Here is a 20,958-nt window from a genome sequence, read left to right on the forward strand (position 1 = left end):
AGCTGCTGGCCGGCCTCCCCACCGGCTTTGTGACACCAGAAGGAGGGAGCAGGCAGGCTACTGACAGGCAGGGCTGGAAGGAGATGCTTCAGGGAAAGAGACTTGTGTCCTAGCCACCACTAAGAACACATCCACTCTAGGCAGTGGGGAAGAAGAACCTTACCCTTCCTAGGGGAATGATGACCAGGAAAGTCAGGTACACGCCCTTGTGAAAGAAAATGGCCAAGTCTATTCCTGTTCCACCAGTACTCAGGTGGATGACAAGGACAGAAATGATGAGGCCTATACCTACTTAAGTTTTGCACTCATTAGTTTTGATCCTTACTTGGAAAGCCTGCGAGGTTCTTCAGGTATTTGCTAATCAGATGGGTGGGAAATGGCATCAGACTATAGTTTCACCTGCACAAAACCCCTCCCCGCTTCCTGCTCCCACAAGGCAGCTCCATTCAGGGCTGGGGCCATGGGCTTTGGAGTCTGAAGGACTTCCGCTTGATCCCAGGGTTGCCACATGCTAATTGAATCTGGTTTGCCCATCTGTAGACTGAAAATAACAACAACACTTACTTCAAGCGCTGTTTTATTTAAGGCAAATGAAATGAAAAATGCTCTGGGAGTGTTTAGCACCGGGACTCCCCATCTGGTCCTCCTTCCTTTTCCTAAGAAGGGCCCTGAATCTTCCCATCCCATTCCCTAGGTTAACCTGGTGCCTCCCAGCTGAGGACACCTGAGCTCCTCGAAATATGCAAAGAACTGTTTCCAGAACTCTGGCTCCTTCCCTCTGCTCCTCTCCCGTCATCTCTCCCCATGACACACTCTGCCCAACCATGTGCTTTCTTGGTCAGGGACAACATAAGCCACCCCAAAGGTTACGATACGTCAAGGGCTTATCGTCCCCCAACCAGCTGCCACCTCGGTGCAGAAACTGGGCAAGGACAGCCATGCTGCCTCTGTCATCATTGGCTTCGTCTGATGGATGAAGAAGTGGAGTCTCTGAGAAATCACACGATTTGTCCAAGGTTACCGGGATAACACACAGGAAAGCTGAAAGGTGACTAATGTCTTCTGAGTCCTGATCAAATGCTCTTGTTATGTAACAAGCCGTCATTTCCCCAGCGGCTGGAGAAGTCCTTGTAGGTATTTGTGGAAATGAATGAAATCAATAAATAAGAATACATGAGGCTGAGCCTCCTGAACAGACAGATGATGGGGATAGTGCACAACCTGGTTTTCTTTTCCTCCCACCTGAGTAAGCGCAGCAGGGCCAGAGGATGAAAGAGTCACTGAGTGACCTCCCTTCTTCCCTAGAGGCAACGGCCACACTCGTCGGCTGCAGGTGAATGAGCTGCTGGCTGGAGGTCTCCACCCCTCCGACCTCTGCTCTTCCCAAGAGGCCCTGATTCTGTCTGGGTCCTGAGAGGGGTGAACGGAGACAAGCCACCTCACCTCTCCGAACTTCCGTGTCTTCCTCTGGAAGACAGGGATAGCACCACTGGCATTTTGGGGCTAGGTACTAAGTGAGAGAAGAGAGGTAAATAAAGCTTTTGGCATGGTGCAGCATCAGTAAACAGTAGCTATTTTATCTTTATTGTTCTGTGACTATTATCATGATCAACACTGTTGTTCATGTCATCAAGTTCATCTAAAAGAGCTATCTCCTCAAGATCTCCCACCCTCAAAACTCCCACAGCCTTTGGTGTCTGCTCAGCCGGGAGGGCCTGAGATCTTGCTTCTCTGGGAAGCAACAGCTGGCAGCATCTCCCCCAGTGAATGGCACGGCATGGCTGCCAGGGCTGGGGACCCAGGGAGCTCTGTGACATGGCACGCAGGCAAGGTTAGAGCCAGAAGCACAGCACCAGCTGATGTTTCAGGGGCCGAGAGATGGCTTCCTAAGTCTCATGGGAGGGAGGGCAATGGGGACGTCAGAAAGGAAGTCAGGAAGCAGGCAGAAAAAAAAAGAGGGAAAGAAGAACCAAAATAAGCATGTGAGCCAGGGAAAACACAGGGGTAGCTCTATTTAACCGGAACCATCCACCCAGGATTTCTACACGTGGGACTGCTGACACTATGTTTTCTCTCAGCTTCCTGGAGCCTATAAGCATCTGTTACCCTCCCATGAAAAGCTCTTGAGTGGAAGTCAGGAAACTCAGGGTCTAGTCTCTGTTGAGACAATAACCTGACTCCTCTGGTCTCAGTCTTCATGTCTGTAAACACTGCTGGGGGGTCAAGGAGTGGGGACCAGGAGAGGCTGGACTAGTTAGGTTCTAGGCCTCCCCCCCAACTCAAATACACTGTGCCTGCGTTAGCCAAAAGAATATTCTACCTCAAAATGGATGTGGTCTCCTCCCCAGGGAAGGGCCTACATCCCACAAAGCCGCCCACAGATGTGACTGTAGTCTCGGAGCAACATCATGGAAGTGAAGTCACATGCTCACCTCCTACAAACTCATGAGGCAAATTTAACTTCCTACCACCACTGGTTTTAATCCATGTGAGATGGCTGTCCGTTTCTTGTGGGCTCAGCAATCTCTCACAGATTTGAAAGGTGAGCAGTCTCTGTCTCCCAAATGGGCGTGTTTCTACTTGGGGATACAAATCACCTGGCTGGCTTGCTCCAAGGCATTTATAAAGAAAGGTAAAAAGAGTGATGATATCAGGATGTCAAATCTATCAACCTTGTAGAGCAAGTCTGCTAATCCTGCTGCCACTCATCTTACCTACCATCACCCCCGCCCCTCCGATGTCCTTAGCTTTTCATGCCAATCACCTTTGTTCTGGCAGAAACTGTATGTTGAGAGATTCACAAAGTAGTAGCAAGGTCATGGTTCTCGATTTCAAAGAGTTTTCAAGTAGATTAACAAATGGATCAGCTAGCACATTCTACCAGATTGGCCACAGTGACATGGTAGACCAGGGCAAGTGACCCTCAGTGCTGTGGGAACTGAAAGACAGCAAACCCAAGGGGGGAGAAGTCTTCTCGGTGGCCTTACAACTTGGTGCAAGGTTCTGAAGACAAGGAAAGAACAAGGCATGGGGGAGACCAGGAGCAAGGGCAGAGATTAGGAAAGAGGCTTCAAATTCCAACTAGAGCCTATTTTTGTCATGAGGAGCAAGAAGAAGCTACTGCATTTACTCAAGCAGAGGAGAAGCACAGTCTGAGTGCCCGGAGAGGAGGCCAGGAAGAACAACGCGTCCCTAGCCAGTAGGAGGCATTGGAGAGCCACGTGAGACCTAGATGAGGAGCTACAGAAACGAAGGAACAGACAGAGGATGAGAGGGTCTGCTCCTGACAGAGCCTGCATATCGCCACCCTTGTAGGCTTCCCATCTCTCTCCTGGTCCCTGCTCGTGAGCATCCAAGTCTTTGACACCTCCTCTGAACCAAAATGGAAGAACACAAAACCAAAAATCTTTACAGCCACTCTCCCTTAATAGCTTCTAATTTTCCATTAGCCCTGCTGGGGAAGGCAAGCAGAAATGCCTTCAGGCTCCCAAAGTCAAAACTGTAGCAACAGCCCATATCTCATATTGAACACACCAACCCTAGAGGCCAACATGCTAATTCCCAGGATGTGGCCACCCTCCTCCTTCTCTCACACCTTCTACAATGTGAGGGCCTTGGTGCCAGTGACCTGAGAGCGGTGGGATACTATCAAGGTCTCCTTCATACCCAGGACCTGGAGAGCTATGCTACTGTCTCTCAGTGTCTCCTGAGTGACCTCACCAGCACACCTGCTTACGATCTCATTCAATAGGAAACTGAGGGAATGACTTCTGGAAGCCATGCAAAGCAGATGAGGTTTTCATAAAGAGATATTCTCCACTGAACCTGGATGCCCACTCAACTCCGAAGTCCCATCAGATGCATCATCTCATACTGAGACAGAAATATCCAAATCTACACTATTTTTTAGGGAAAAAATAAGTATAAATACTGAGAGTAAGCTTTTTTTTTTTTTTTTAACTAGGCAAAGAACTTTACTAATCTTGTTTCAAACTTTATTCCCAGGCTTCTTCATCTTAATTAGCTGCAAAGAATGAATTGTGTGTAAGCAAACACTGAAAAGAGCTGCAGTGTCCAAGGGGCTTGGGCTTAAAAATATTAGAGATCTAGACTTTATCAGATCCATGAACAAAATTTTTAGAAAGCAGTCATAATATAAAGTAGCAGCTCCCAGTCACTTCTTCAAGCTTTATCATCTTCACAAGTTGACTCAATTCAGTTGGCTTCATTCTTGGAAGCTTCATCAAAATCCTCCACAAGATCTGGAACTTTATCATCATCATCCTCTCCGGTAGCAAGTGGTGCCTTTCCATCTACAGATTGTTTGGGCAGAGCCTCAGCCAGCCTTCTTAACCTAGTCAGCACCAAGTTGGTTTAAGATACCGGGGGGGGGGGGGGGGCGCCTGGGTGGCTCAGTCGGTTGAGCATCCGACTTCGGCTCAGGTCACGATCTCGCGGTCCGTGGGTTCGAGCCCCGCGTCAGGCTCTGGGCTGATGGCTCAGAGCCTGGAGCCTGCTTCCGATTCTGTGTCTCCCTCTCTCTCTGCCCCTCCCCCGTTCATGCTCTGTCTCTCTCTGTCTCAAAAATAAATAAATGTTAAAAAAAATTTTTAAAAAACAAAACAAAACAAAAAAAGATACCGGGGAGCATTTCTGTCAGCTGCTCTGTCTCAGCATGGCCTGTAATGGTGAAAGGGTTCGCTGCCAGGGATGCCTGAACTTTAGGGTTGTTAAAGTGGATCACTGTTCCTTGGTTTGTGAACATATTCACTTCTTCCATACCAGAGAGACTGTTTACCCCTAACTTCTTTAAGGACAACTGAGGTTTTTTCTCATCTGCCATAGCTGTTCTATGAACCACCTTTCTCTTTCGGCGAGCAGTTCCTTTCCCACCAACGTGTACTTGTGCTTGCAGCTTTGGCGAGTTTCTCCCGGTTCATGATAGTTTCCTTCATCTTGTTGGAGCGGAAATGGGACCGCGCGGGGGGCTAGGGTTGGCGCTCAGGGGGGTCTCGGGTGGACCAGCGGAGATTAGGTGCATACACGTGGGGACGCAAGATGGCAGCGAGAGAGTAAGCTTTTAAAAACTCATTTTTGAAGATACTTTGGAAGTCCTCACTAGAGAGCTTGTAACCATAAAAGATAGCTCTATGGTTTGAGCTTTAACAAGGAAGAGAAGGGCATCTTCTGAAGTACCTAGCAATGTGACCAAGGCCACTAGCAGGCTGGACATTCTACTCCCCAAATAATCGGCTGGAATATAAGCACTGGATCTAACACTTGGTGCTAGGTATTTTTTGCTCATTTACTTGCTTGGGAGTCCATGGAGAAATGGAACCAACTTGGAAACGGTCCATCATTTAGAACAACAGAAATGGAAGCAATATTTTCTCTAACAAAATGTGCAAATCCCACGTGAGACAAGATGCTAGTTTTAAGATTCTATTTCAATGAACAAGGGTTGAGCTTGCCTCAAGAACAAAACAGTTTTTTGCGAAACAGCAATTTGAAGTTCATCCTTTTGTCAACAAAATTGCTGTGTAATTTCCAAACTTCTCACAGAGAAGCAATTAGCCAACAAACACATCCGTGAATCATAACACCCTGGGAGAAGGAGAAGAATCCCAGCTCTGTCCTCCACCCTGGAGCACCTCTGTTGTCCTGGTCTGCAGGAGGGAACCTGAACCCCTAGTCTCTGTCTCTGGTCGTATCCAGGCCTTCCTCCCTGTGTGCATGGCAGGCATCTGGCAGGCAGATACAGACTGCTGGGGGACATGTGAACTTCCACTGCAGTGGCGGCTAAAAGTGCCGACTCCTAGAGGGCAGGCACCATGCCCAATCCTGCCTCCACACTCCCCAAGGCACAGCCAAGTAGGGGGACCACAACACAGCAAGCATTTTTGCTGCCTAAAGTCAATGAAAGAGCAGACTCAGTCAAGTTCAGACGCTATGCAGAGTTTCATCTTGAAAGCATGAAACACCTCTCAAAAGCTCCAGAGTCCCCAAGTTGGAAGAGAAAAAGGGTCATGGCACAAATAGAATAGGCAGATTTTGTAAAAGGAAAATCCCTTTGTTCCCCTGGGCTTTCAAGCAAGGGGCTTTGACAAGAAGCAACTTGATTCTCCTGAGACTCTCAGGCACCTGTCATCATGAAGCACTTTCTCTTTCTCACAGTACTCTCTGGCTCAGTTTCAGATTCCAGGCTACCTCCTCCCTCATCTCCTTACATGCTTATACAGCCATGGATCTGAGCCAAGCCACAAAGAAAAAGCAACACAAGAATAAGGAAACTTGGGCCACAGTTTTCCTTCCCACCTCTCTGTGTTCAATGGGCAAGAGGCAAAGACTAGCAGAGACACAAAGACAGGCATGGTGAAGTGGGCCAGATGGGTGCAAAGGTGTATCTAACGAACCTGACAGTTTATGAGTTTGAGGGCTCTGCCTTCAAACGTGGCAGCCTGAAAGTCACTTCCTTTATCTTTCCAGGGACCGTCTCTTCTCTACTCCAACCCTTCCTTTCACCAACATTTACTGAGTGCCTACAAGCTGCAGGCACTGTAGCCAGGGATAGAAAGTAACGGGGACTAGCAGAACAGCACAAAACCAGCACAAGACGACAGTCCCAAGGGTTATGCTAAACTGAAATAATAAAACCCTCACTGTAGATGAAGGTGAGACACAATTCCATCTTAAAAAGCATGAATACAAGGCAGCTAAATGCCCTGGGCCGTACTTGGAAAGAGCCTGGGCACATCTCTCAGTGGAGATGTGCCCATCGGCAGCCTCTACATTTAAGTCTTGGTTTACAATCAAGGGCAAATAAAAATAACAGTTTCTCGGACAGCCACATTTACATGAATTTCTGGGTCCCTCTGGCTCCCAGGCTCTCTAAGCCGTCCTCCTTATCAGCGGTCCAAGTGTGCTCACTGTTGGAGGATCACAGATCAGCCCCTGCCTCCAAACGCAGAGTACCCCGAGGCAAGGGCTTTGAATGGTTCATCTCTGTCATTCCCGGGGCTGGACACAAAGCTGGTGTGAAGGTACACATACAGTAAATGGTGAATTGAGGTCTTTTCTCCAGGACTGAGAGTTCCAGAAATGGGAGTTCATTTGTCTGTAGAGATTTTTACATTAGATTACATTTGCTCACCAAGCTACTCATTCCAGTAAGACAAAAAAGGGTTCCCCAAACTACTCCATCATGTCAGTCCTTAAGGACACAATAAACTCTCATTTCCATTATTTTCCTGTCAAGTCCATCAGGAGGCCACATAGAGACCTCCATGGTGCACCCCTGCTCATCTCTTTGGCCTCATCTCTCTCCCTTCCCCATCCACCGATGTTCGATATGCGAGTGTCTACTGACTGAGTCACTTCTCTGTGCCAGGCATTGGGTAAGCTGCTGGGGATGAAGCAGTGAGCCAGAGATAAATGTGGTTCCTATTCTAAGTTACTCATAGTTTACTGGAGGAAAGAGATACTAATTTAGTAACCCTACAAATAGAAAATTAGACTTTAACTATGGTGAATGCCAAGAATAAAAGGTATGCAGCACGGGTGAGATATGCGGCAAGGGGCACGACCAGCCCGAGGGCATGAGGGAAGGCGCTTATGATCTGGAGGATAAGCAGGAGTTCCTAGGCTTGTGTGAAGGGAGGGGGAGCATCAGGGCTCACTCCCACCTCTGTCAGCATCCTTCACACTTCTCGTATACAGCTCAGCCATCACCTCCTCAGGAGGCTCTCCGTAGCTTGCCAGGAGAGGGAGGAGGCCCTCCTGCGTGCCCATGTGGTGCTCTGCACATGCCCACCTTTATTAGGAAGCCACTTACCAACACAAGACTTTCCATTTCCCCTTCTGAAATGGAAAATCTAGGAGGCCAGGAACTTCACCTAATACATTTTTACATCTGCAATGGCCAGAGAGGAACAAGCACCCAGTTCATCCCTGGTGAATGGAAGGAGAGACAGATGAACATACAGACAGATGGACACACTGTTTGTCACTTTCACCCAGCTTTCCTGTTTCTTTCAGACCTGCGTATCGGCACACATCAGTGTCTGGGCAGTCAGTGGCATCTTTGTATTTAGCATCAAGATCCTGTACTTCCCTATCTCCCCGGGGTTCCCAGAAGGCAATCTGAACAAACTGTCATCCTCATCAGTGGGCAGAAGGGCAGAATCATCCCCCAGCCCCAAGAGATTCTGGACTGGAAGAAGCCCAGGGCTACACTCCAAAGCTACTCTGGCACATTTTGAGAACTCTATACATCATTCAATCATCAAATCTTTCATTCACAAATATTGAGTGAGCACTTCCTTTGTGTAGACACTACTCTAGAAACTGAGCAGTCTGCTATACAGTCTGGAGGAACAAGTGAAATGAGATCATTGCAGACACAGGTAATCAGTATGAAGAAAGCAGAGAAACAGATTAGAAAGCAACTGAGGGGAAAGCTGGCTCTGTTGTGTGGTGGGTGGTCAAGGAGGGGTTCTCAGAGGAGGGGACCTTTCAGCTAAGACCTGAATGATGAGAATGAGGAAGTCATGTGAAGTTTTGGTGGAAAGGCATTCAGGCAGAGGGAATGGCATGCACAAAATCCCTGATGCAGGACCAGTTCGGCACGCTACAGGGAGAAATGCACACCAAGGTGACCAGACAGAGCAACGGACAGAGAGGCACGGTAAAATATGGTTAGAATGAGGCCAGGTCACGGCGGGCCTGGGGATTTGTGACGTCGTTGTACAGGTGACGGCAAGTGCACAGGTATTTGGATCGCTTGCTCAGCTGCTCTGTGAGGAACCAACCTCAGAGAACACTGATGGAAACAGAGAGGCCAGTGAGGAGGCCAAGTGGGGGCCCACGTGCAAAAAGACGGTGGCACTAGTGTCACGGGACAGCAGTGATGACCCAGAGTCAAATCATGCTACCGTGTGGAGGTAAGAGAGAACAAGGCTGGCTAACGGATCAGCTGAAGAGGATGAGAGCAAATGGGGAGACCAAGGGGACTGTTAGGGTTGGGGCCTGAGTCACCGGGTTGAGAGCAGAGTCATAGCAGCCACGAGAGAGACCGTGGGCGATGAGGAGAATCATCTGTTTGGGCCACAGCGAATGGGAGATGCCGATCACACATCTGAGTGAGCAGATCTTGCAGGCCATCCAAACGCCATTCTGTCAATGCGCCATGCTGCCATGAAACCAGCCAAGGTGAACAGTTCACGTGCTTCGAGTATCGAGAAAGACCGACACTGTTTGGGTTCTGCTACATCTAGGTTCAGACCCACCTCTGTCACTTATAACTGTAGGATCTCAGGCAAGGAACCACCTTTTGGGGATGGTCTGTCTGCTCTTCCTCTGCGAAAATGAGAACAAAACCGATTTACCCCAGGGTCGTGAGGACCGGACTGGATGCGGAGCGGCCAACACCCAGGGCACAGCGGGAGTGGGGCCAGCGGTGCACCCCGGCTGCTCGGCCCTGCTCCTGACAGCCGGGCCCGCCCACCGGTGGGAAGCCGGGTCAAGTCGGCTGCGGCTCTCCATTCTCATCATTAGCTATTATTCTCCCTAGGTTGATGAAAACTTCATGAAGGGAAAAAAGCCTGAGAAATTCCAACGCGATATAGTAATACTGTTTTGAGTGACTGAAATAGCAGGTCAAGAAAAATGACAGCTACAGGGATAAAAATGTGGATCTACAAAACATGCAATCAAGAAAACCTGTGAGCTGTGAAAACCAAGTAACCTCGGGAACCCTTCCTCTCTCCGCACAGCTCCAGCTCCAGGCGGTACCGAAGAACACGGGAGGGTGAGGGGTGGGCAGGAGCGAGGGGAGCACCCTCACTGGGAAGGCGGGGTCACCCAGGAGACCACTGGGGAAGCTGTCAGCACCGAGAGCCTGTGACAAAAGCACTGTGTTTATGTGATACAATAATGGGGTGGTGTGGACAGGGCTGCCCCAAGGGGGCCCCGCAACCCGTCCCGTCCTCAGCCTCCCAATGTCTGTAGCAGCCCTTGAACTTGCTCAGTCACAAGCTATGCTTCTGAGGGGAAGCACTCCACTCTTTCCACTTGTCTGTAATCAAATAGTAGCCACTAACCAAGACAAAACAAAAATATGTTTCCATGACGACCACTTCTGAGCTGGGGGTGCTGGGGGCGCTGGGGGGCAGTTACTTGGGAGACAGCACCACGCAAAGGCAGGGCCAATGGGGTCAGCTGTCATCTAGGGAGACCACGCTCTCCACTACAAGCCACCAGCACCAAGCCACCAACACTGAGATACCCAGATCAGGGCTCTGAGCTGAGCCTAGGCCATCCAATTACAGTTTAGGGAAGAGAGGGTCTTCTGAAGGGGAGGAAGTAATGCAGATGACCCTGTAAGGGAACATTTCAACTACTCAGGAAAAGAGGCTGCTGGTGACACTTGAAAACAAATCATCAATGCAGCACAGTTCTGTTTAAGAAATCCATGAACTGGCCCAGGCCATTATTTATGCTTTTATTTGCCAATTCAAGATTAATAGATCCTTAGACTACAACCGTAGTATTTCTTCAAAGTCAAGAAAAAGAAACTTCTTTAAAAATATTTATAATTAAGACCCAATTTCCTTGCCATCTCTAATAAGTGCATTCCACCCCTCTACCTGATTGACTTTAGTGGTGTTGGGATTAGGACTGTCTGGACTTTGCCACTCATCAGGGTGACATGATGGTGAAGGCCGGCTTCTCCTCTTAGGAGCTGAGAGACCACAGCAGTGTTAACAGCTGAGGCTCTATGTCTTCATTATTTCAATAAGGGGTTTAATACTAGTTCCCACCTGAGAAGATCGGTGTGAGAATTAAGCACGATCTTGTCATGTCATGTGCAGAGCATGGCGAGTGGCACAGGGTTGACACCCGATGTGGTATGGGCACTGGTTCTGGTGTGGACTGGCAGTGCAAATGGCAGGCCTGGACTGCAAGCCCAGGTCAGGGAACACAAAGATGGCCCTTGGAGAGGGGTTCTAGAGTAGGCTCTTGTCTCTGGCTGTGTGATAGAGAGGCTGCTTTTGCTCAATTCCTTACAGTGAGGGGAGGGCTTTCCAGGAAGGAGCAGACCTAGGCCCAGTTAACTGCTCCCCTGCATATCTGGCAGACTTAGCTAGGGTCCTATTTCTGTCCACTCCCTGCAGCCCAGGAACGGTCAGGCCATGGCCAAAGCTGCTATCACTCGGTCCTCCAATAGGACCCTGTCTCAGAAATACATGAGCCTTGGCGGGGGCGGGGAAACTGGGGCACCAAGAGGCTTCAGAGCTTGTTCAAGGTCACACGGCTAACAAGCTAAACCAGGATGTGAGCCTATACCATCCCGCTCCACTGAACAAGCTCTCAACCAAGATATGGATGTATCAACACTTCCTGCATCCTCCCATGCAGGGCCTCGCCCTGCCCATGCCACTACACCTCTCAGCTTGCTGACCTGTGAAACCCTCTGTCCCCATGTCTGTCTTCCCAGGGACCAAGAAACAACCTGGGAGCAGGAGTAGTGTCTGGCCTGGTCTGGTACACATTAGTGTGTGTGATGACTAGAAAAGCTACCTACCCTGCCTGGAAGAAGGCTCCAAGCAGGCCCCAGCAAACTGCGTCACCTCTCCAACTCTGCGCACTTGGAGGTCTGAGACAGGCATCATCAGTGAGTGGAGCTCAACGTTTGCAGAGTTAGAACATACAGTAGCCCCTCCTAAGCATGCGGCCCTCAGAGGCACCATCTCCCTTGTTCCCCTGTCACCTACAGGACTAACGGCTTTGTCATATCAGTCACAGCGACCATGTCAAACATGTCAGTCGTTCCCCTCACCTGCACTCACCACTGGTTCTTGTCACTTAGGCATTTATATACTTTGCATAGTTTCTTCTTGCCGTGCGGCGAACCTTAACCATTCCTCTGGCCCAAGCAGACTTTCCCTGAAAGGCCACCAGGGCGGCAGGCCCCGCAGACCACCCTAGGAGACCTGCCCTCTGCCATCTCAGCCACCCCCACGGTTGCCCTTCTGGCTACTGCTCAATCTCCCAAGACCTGTGCTTCTCCAAGAAGGGCAGAAGGACAATGCCAACAAATGACAACTGGGCTCTGAATCCAAAGGGATGTTACAATCTCGGACACATGTCGAGTACAGAGAATTCTCCAGGAAAGAAGAATCCAGAGTGACTGAGTGTTCACGGTAACTCGCATCTTTTTATCTTTCAATGTTTTACTGGTACCACCTTTGAGAAGTGTCAACTCTATTTTTGGACGTTACTCAGCCTTGATGAGGCTACAAAGTGGTGGAGGATAGCAGCACCAAAAAAGAGGAACGTGGAAATTCACGGTGCAGAAGTAGAAGAACGTGCTAAGTTCAAGACATACTCTACAGCTCTGACCACCTTTTAAAACTTTCTAAACAGCTTCATTGGAGGTACAGTTGACATACAATACACTATACATATTTAAGGTGTCCAAATTTGATGAGCTGTGATAAATACACATACATACACACTCACGAAACCATCACTGTAATCAGGATAATTAACACATCCATCATCCCTAAAAGATTCTTCCTGCCCCCGTGGAACCCTGCCCTCCTATTCCTCCCCCCTCCCCCACCACATGAAACCATGGATCTGCTCTCTGTCACTAGAGATGAGCTGTGTTTTCTGAAGTTTTATATTAATGTCATCAAATAGTACATCCTTTTTTTTTTTGTCTGGCTGTCACGCAGCCTAATTATTGTAATATTCATTCTTGTTGTTACATGGGCCAGCAGCACATTCCTTTTTATTTCTGGATGGCATTCCATTGTAGAGATGTATCCCATTTGTTCATCTATTTGCTTGATGGATATTTGGGTTATTTGTGATTCCTGGCTATTACAAATAAAGTTGCCATAAGCACGTGTGAACAGCTATTTCCGCACACATGTGCTTCCATTTTTCTCGGGTGGAGACCTATAATCAGAACGGCTAGATCATATAGTACTTTAAAAGACTTCCAAACTATTTTCCAGAATGGCTACACCATTTTACATTCCCACCAGCAACACAGAAGAGTACTGGTTCCTACACACCTTTGCCAGCACTTGTACCGATAGGTCTTTGTTAAAAAAAAAAAAAAAAAAAAAAAAAAGCTTATATATTTATTTTGAGGCAGGGAGGGCCAGAGAGAGAGGGAGAGAGAGACTCCCCGGCAGATTCCATGCTGCCAGCTCAGAGCCTGATTCAGGGCTCCATCTCAAGAACCATGAGATCATGACCTGAGCCAAAACCAAGAGTCGGACACTTAACCGACTGAGCAACCCAGACATACCTGATCAATCTTTTTAATATGAGACATTCTGGTGTTATGGTAGCTCACTGTGGTTGTAATTTGCATTTCCTCAAGGACAATAATATGGAGCATCTTTTATTTGCTTATTTACCATCCACATATCTTCTTTGATGAAATGCCTGCTCACATCTTTTGCCCGTTTTTATTAGGTTGTCTACGTTTTGTTTGTTTTTTTTTTAATTTAGAGAACTCTTTATATATGCTGGATGCAAGTCCTATATGAGTTACATGATTTTCAAATGTTTTATACTAGGCTGTGGCTGCATTTTTCATTCACTTAACAGTGTCTTCTGAAGGCGGAAGTGAAAACTATTTATCCATTTTATGTTTTATGGCCACATGCTTCTGGTGCTATATCTAAGAAATATTTGCCTAATCCAAGGCACAAAGATTCTTCTAACTTTTCCTAGAAGTTTTATAGTTTTAAATTTTGTATTTAAGTCTATGACATATATATTTTTAAAGTTTTACAGATTTATATCCTTGGCTATCCCTAAACTTGTCCTGCAAACATAACTTCCTTCCTTTTACTGATACTCATTCACTTTATGTGTTCAACACTGACGATAAGGTTAACAGGAGATATTTTATTCCCTCAAAGAACATACTTTTCTTTTTTTGGCAAATTATCATAAAGCAAGCCCTCTATGCTCTTCACAGGATACCTCTTTAAAAATGTGGGTTTTCCTTACTCAACTGCAATGCTACTACCCTATCTAATTCCCACTTCCTTATCAATTTTCCTGAGAGTCCCCAAAGCATCTTTCTTTTTTACATTTCTCCTGGCTTGTTTCCCTTTGGGTGCAACGAGTATTCACAAAACATTTGGCAGTTATGTGTCCCACTCTGCCTTTTTCCATGGGGAAAGTGGGTCCCCGAAAACCTCACACTCCAAATTTGTCTGTTTGCATCTGTGGGGCCTCCTTTCCCTCCTGCACATTCTGTAAGTGGAACACGGCATCATAGGCTTGACTAGAATTAAGTTCAATAAAAATACTTCACATACCCGTGAGGCACCACAGGACACCAGAAGACAAACAATGCCAGTTGCCCATTTCAGTGACTCTCTGATTCATCTGACGGCTCAGGAGTTAATAGCCTGAGGTTCAAGGGTGCCTGGATGACTCCGTCGGGTAAGCATCTGATTCTTGATTTCAGCTCGTCATGATCTCAGAGTTAAGTGACAGCGCAAAGCCTGCTTGGGATTCTCTCTCTCTCTCTTCTCTCTCTGCCTCTCCCTCTCCCTTCCCACCCCTCTCTCAATAAGTAAATAAACATTTTATTTAAAAATAGCCTAAAGTTCATTATCAGCCTTTTGACTAATGGTTTCATCCATGCTTGATCACTGCCCATATCAGCTGTATCATTAGGGGCTGAAAAATGGTGATTTCCTTGTTCTGTTATTGCTTCTGCATTTATTAGCTATACTTCTTCTGCAAAGAATTTTCCTCTATTGAACAGAGATTTAGAGTTATCCTGAAATATGATTTGTACAGAAATAATATGTGTTTAGCTAGATGTTTTTAATTACGAAATTTAGAATAAGGAGCTGGGGCCGTGGTTTCTTTCTCATGGTTTTCATGTGTTCTCGTCATTAAAATGTACTTTTAATGATTATATTTCTCCCTTTCAGAGCCAGTGTTTTTTGATCACATGTAACTCATTGCTTAAGTTTTACATTGTCATTTTTTAAAATTTAAACATTTTGAACATCTGTACTGATTTTACATGAAAATCCAACTTTCAAGTTCTTGGGGGTTGAATTCTACTGTTTGTGGTCTGTGCTCCCTCTTGCTCATGGCGGCTTACTTCACTCTACATTTTTAAGAACTATGAGTCATGTGTGACGGGGTTTTGAGGGAATCCTGTCAAGTTTGAGCTGATGGCTCAGCCCTCCAGAGAGGATTCACGTCTATAGGAATGTCGGTGCATTCCCAAACGGGACTACTTGAAGTCAATTAATCAGCTTGAAAATTTCCATACCATGCCAAGAGTATCAGTTGGAACCACATACTCAGGTTGCCATTCACACAATACGCCACAGGACAGCTTAACAGCTGCTCTCAGATCTAACTGATTTGTGCCTGTGTCTTATGTTAGTCATTATATGTTTGGTGTACCACCCGTGCTCTGTAGGAATGAATGCGGGTTCTTCCTTAAGAAGTTTTACCGGTGATCTTTTCTTTTGCAAAGCAGAATCAGGCTGAAGTTGACAAGTGTTATCTTAGAAGAAATATCTGACTAACAGGCAGAATTTTTTTTTTCAATAAAGCCCACCTTTTAATTCAGGGTGAACTCACTGAAGGTTTTGGACTTACGTGTGGGGTGTCACCTCGAATTTCCCAACATGTAAAGACATAAAGCATTGTCTCTAGTCTGCAGGTTAGCTGTTACCCTAAAACCTCTCGGTCAGATGGGCTACCTTCCACCGCCCCTGCCCCAGGGCACCCAAGGCAGTGGTCAGTGGTCGGTATCCGCTCTGGTTTTCCTTCTCCCCGCCTCCCAACCAGGGATTTCCCTTACATCTTGCAAACTCAGCTATTTAAAAGGGTATTCTACTGAGGGGCTCTGTGTTACAGTTTTCAGACTCTCTAGCTCATCATGTGGCGAGACACACAGTCACCTGTGAACAGTTCCAAGGGGGTGCAATAAATGTGCCAGCACAAGTATACTACCTTGTGCTGTTGGAGCTCAGAGGAAAGAAATGAACTCGCTTAGCAGGAAGGGCTCACAGACACTTCACTGAGATGCTTAGTCTAAGCCTCAAAGGTGAAACGTCAGGAATATAGTTATTCCTTTTTTGGTGGAGGTGGATGTGGATAAGAGAGAGTCAAGCCATTCTATCCTGTCATGTACATTAAAAGGCCAAAAGTAACAAACAAAAAAGGGGATGCATCCTCTCTACTCCACCTCTGTCTTGCTTTGTTTGATAGCAGGGAATTGTATTCTATGTGGACGTGCTCTCAAGAGGGGCCAGAGGGTCTAGAGATCTTCCAGGAGGAAATATGAAGCTAACATGAGAGATGAACCACCTTAGGAGCATCCCATCCATGCTGATACAGGATAACATCTTTTGACCTCCCTCCGAGGAGAGGAGAAAGCAAAGAAAACCTTATAATGTACTCCACCTGATCACTCTGGTCAGCGTCCCCATGTTCCCATAGCACCTGGTCTCTCTCATCTGGACAGCACTGCACAGGCAGCCTTCAAGGAGGTGCAGATTTCAAAGCGGTCCTCAGTATCTTTAGATGAGAACTTTGGAAAGGTGCTCTCTTAGACACAGGGTCTTCCCTGACGCTGAGGTCTGCTGTTCTGAGCACGTTCCCGGATGGAACCCAGCATCTCAGGAAAACCACCCTTGATGACAGGATGAGGCATTTCGGTCCCATGCAATCATATGTAAACATGCAAAACTGTTCCACTGGTTTCAGAAAGGGGAAAGTCCCAACAACTTGCTTTGGTAAAAGCGAGGGCATCATTAAAGCCATTCCCCTTGACAGGCAGTTATGGCATCAATTCATGGTCAACCCTAACCCACCTCATTCCCTCAGGACATAAAGGTCCTAGTCCAAGGCTTAGATAACAAGACTCTACGAGCACTTCCCAAATCTGGGGCTCAAATGTTCTCTTGGAAAAGGTTGTGAAGAAGTCTGACTGTACTCACTAGAGCAGCATGCCAACAAAGAGTATTTTGTTTGCTTTTTTTTTCTTAAAGAAAAAGAAAAGCAATATGATCATGAACTTAATTAAAGTTGTTGTGCAATGATTTAATTAGATTTATAGAACTGTGCAAATTCATCCTGGCCAGGGACCTTTCTGTCTTCTAAAGAAGGGTTGGCAGAGATCTCATGTGCTTTGCAATTTTACCTAATCCTTAATTTCATCTCCTGATGGGGTGAGGATGAACATAATTGTGTTCAGGTAATTGCTTTATCAAACGGTTTAATTGTGCATTCAACAGAACTGACAACAAGAAGGTTATTCTTCCTAATGTGTTTTTAACAAAAGCACTAACTAATTACATGGCATCCTATTCAGGGCATTTGAGAAGAAGAAATGAATACCTATTCTTCCAATCTTGGTTAAATGCATGTTTGCATATAGAACATAGAAATAAGTAGTGAAATAATTAGCTGAATTGCTTCCTTCTGCTGTAACTTCATAACTAATCTGCATGTTGAAGTAGTCTGTGTAAATTCAGTGGATGCATTTTCACCACGGCCGGTGTTTGAACATCTGCGCTTCCCGAAAATGTCACAATAACCATTTTGCCTGAAAGTTTATCCTCAGGAGCCAAAAAGCCAGTGTTATCTTGGCATGTTCCAAGAAGAAATAAATGCTTCATATAACTGGGGACAGATGTGCCACATGATCAGAAGGAAGTATTAAAACATTAGGCCAAATGGTTGAAAAGAATTCTGAATTAAAATAATGCTGGATCTACTCTATTTTCGATGAACTCTCTCTTTAACCAGATAACTAACATTCTGGTATAGGCTTGGCTTCTGTGCCCGTCTATGCCTGTCATTCATAGAAACTCAGAATGCTTTAATATATCCTTACAGGCTCAAGCTAGTGTCATTTAGCTGAAGCCTTTAATGAGATTACTATATCTGACATTTTAAGAGGTGATTATGTAGCACACTGCCCTCCCAGTGTACTAGTAAATAATCTTGTCAGTCCAGTAAATAATCTTGCCCTCCCTCTCCTCCAGTAAAAAATACTACCCTTGATTATAGTGAATTGTAGGGAGGAAGAGGGTCGTGTCGCATGGTATTTGATTAAGGGACAGACACAGGATTCAGAAAGAGCCAGGTGGGATCCTTCTCTGGGGTTGAAGCATAGACGCTGGTAAATTTCTCTTGAGCTTCTAGGCTGGGAGGAAATGAATCTGGGGCTGTCAAAATCCCTACTTTCTGCCAAGGGGAGAAAGCCTCTTTGCAGAATGAAGCCAAGCAGAGATAGACAAAGAGAGACAGAAGGAAATGCAATGTCGACAGCACAGCATTTCCTCTTCTTTCTCTGAGCTCTGCCTACCCCAGTATACTTTCTAGCCTTATATGGCAATAAATCCTCATTTTGGGAGTAAGCAAAGTTTGAGTTATGTTTCTGTCACACGAAATCAAAAGCATCCTGATGACACAGCTGGTATTTTACATTACTTTTCAGTCGGCTCTGCACTTATGAAAGTAAAGACTGATGGGAGAGGTGGACCCGTGTTCTAGTATCTGCCCTCCTGCTTACGAGCTATGTTGCCCTTGGAAACGTTGCAGGGCTTCGATGTACTCGTCATTAATTTGGGACTAATAAAAGTATTACCTCATAGGTCTGTTGTAGGAATTAGATGGAAAGCTAGAGGAAATACAATACGATGGCACTCAGCACAAGGTCAGAGTACCTATTGCTATGTATTACTAAATTAGTAATTAAGTGCTATTGTTTCGATGTTGTTCTTGTCATTACTGTGATTTGAAATATTACTACAATACAGACTGACAGGTAACCCCAATATCCACTCTATTCCTCTAATTATGTGACTCTCAAATTTTAGCTAGGCATATAGCCTTCCACAATAAAAACTACATTTCCCAGACTCCTTCGCAGCCTCATGGAGCCTTGTGATTAAGCTGTGTCCAAGACGATGTGAGCAGAAGTGACACTGGTGACTTCTGGATTGTGCCTCCTTCCTTTTCTCCTTCCTTCTGGCTGGGCACAGCAGCCACCTTGGACCCAGGCGCGGAAGCTCAACAACTACATTGGCTGAGAAAGACAGGACGGTGAGCTGAAAGGACCCTGGTCAGTGACCCTCCCTGGGCTGCTTGCCTTTGGGATGTTTGCATGAGAGAGAAATAAAACTACCTCTGTTTAAGCCTCTGTTTCACGCGGATTTTTGTTAGAGCAGCCAGAACGTACATCCTAACTAACACCCAATCAGTATTTTACATATTATTTGTACTTGCTCCTTCCAAAACCCCGTGAAGGAGAAAAGGGGAGGATAACAAAACTAGGGCAAGACTTCTATGTAACCCAAGAGTCGATTTTTGCACCCTGAATTCCAGCTCTCAGTCTAAATGATATTTGGCTATTCCTGATGGAGGAGAGGAGGTTGAAAATGAACAAGACCTGAGTGGAAAAGCAAAGTTGGGCCACCTGTGATGGGATGTGAATCCCCAAATCTCTGAAGCTTTAACATATAAAACTGCTTAAAGTTGGTTAGATCCACGGAGTATACCTGCAAAGTCATAAAGCCTGTTTTGCTGGCTTTTCCTAAGCAACAGAAAATCAAAATAATGAAATCTACCACATGACTCCCTCCCCAGATCAGTGGTGTCCACGTGGTCCACGGGTGCACCGCTGCTTTCTCCCCCTGCTACCTAGAGCACAAAGGGATGGCGTCGGGATTGTTCCTACTTCTTGACCCTCCACAAGGCTGCCAGATGGGCACATCCAATGGCTCCCCTAATTGCTGTTAGTCTTCTTATCCTTGGGCCATCACCACTACCCCTGTGTTCCAATCCCCTGATGCACAAAACATGCAAGCGCAAGCCTTCCACCTTTTGGCTCCCATCACGTGATGTTCTGGTTAGCCAGAAGCAATGCCCTCACCAAGGAGACACTTGCAAGTGAAGACAACTCCCACCCAGCGGGTTCTATGGCAGCAGGGTTATCCAAAAATATCCCCCAAAATATGGACACCCTCCACTCTGTTGAAAAGCAAAGAAGAGGAGCTATACATAAAAATGTCCCATGCCGGTCACGGTCACAGGGCCACAAAAGCCTGGGGGAGACTGGGAAGAGACACTAAGTTTAACGCTATCTTGCAAAGTCTTACAACCTCCACCCTGGATTGCTCTCACTCTTCAGAACAGTCTGTGCATAGGAAATACCAGCCAACCGAGACTCTATTTGCCAAAAACTTCAAACGTGACCTTTACTTGGTAGCAATTGTTGGAAACTATTAAGATGACTCTGAAAATAATATAATCCGCAGCGACAATATGTTGAAAGAAATGCCAACCCTGTAAAGCAAGCTCTCTCTTGCCGTCCCTTGCGAGAGCACATTCACAACAGAAGAGAAACATTTTCCTCCACAGCAGCTCTTGACTCTGCATCTCTCTTCTGCGTCTAGACATAAATGAGCCATTTGCTAATTGTTTAACAGTGATTAAGGAAGTAAACGTTCTGGAGAGGGGGGCGGGAGCAGAAGGGTGTCTGACTGCTTGTTTTCCAATTACCAACAGCCAGGCTCATGGGGGAGAACAGAGTTGGCTCTCGGGGCCTCCCAGTTCCATTCGGGGAGCCTTCTCTTCAAGGTCAGGCCAAGGACCAGTGACTTCTGGTGGGGACATGAGCAGTCCTAGCACTGACATCTGAGCTTTGGTCAGATGGGTCCAGACTGAGGGGACTCCATGAAGTCCTATTAAAAGAGGCCTGTCTACCAGAAACAGGACGTGGAGCAGTGGGGCCCTCCTCCCTTCTGAGCCGCCAGGGACCTCAGAGCCACTACATTTTCCCAAACAGCTCTCCCCTCCAGAGGGAGGAAAGCTGAGCTTGCCCACTTGAAGCCCAGGCTGCCGGACTGTGGTCAGCAGTGGCTGTGCCCCTCTGCACACAGG

General features: G+C 46.6%; 1 protein-coding gene and 1 pseudogene across 1 annotated transcript in view; both read right to left on the minus strand.

Moving 5' to 3' along the window:
• SPOCK1 (SPARC (osteonectin), cwcv and kazal like domains proteoglycan 1) overlaps nt 1-20,958 on the minus strand; it is a 514,360-nt gene that overhangs the window by 105,389 nt on the left and 388,013 nt on the right. The gene's annotated exons all lie outside the window — the stretch shown is intronic.
• Nucleotides 4,215-4,955, minus strand: LOC124515932 (transcription factor BTF3-like; annotated as a pseudogene).

Source organism: Lynx rufus, unplaced genomic scaffold, assembly GCF_022079265.1.
Source record: "Lynx rufus isolate CCGP_SWC_20201006 ecotype Redwood Valley unplaced genomic scaffold, mLynRuf1.p SCAF_1, whole genome shotgun sequence".
Classification (NCBI taxonomy): Eukaryota; Metazoa; Chordata; class Mammalia; order Carnivora; family Felidae; genus Lynx; species Lynx rufus.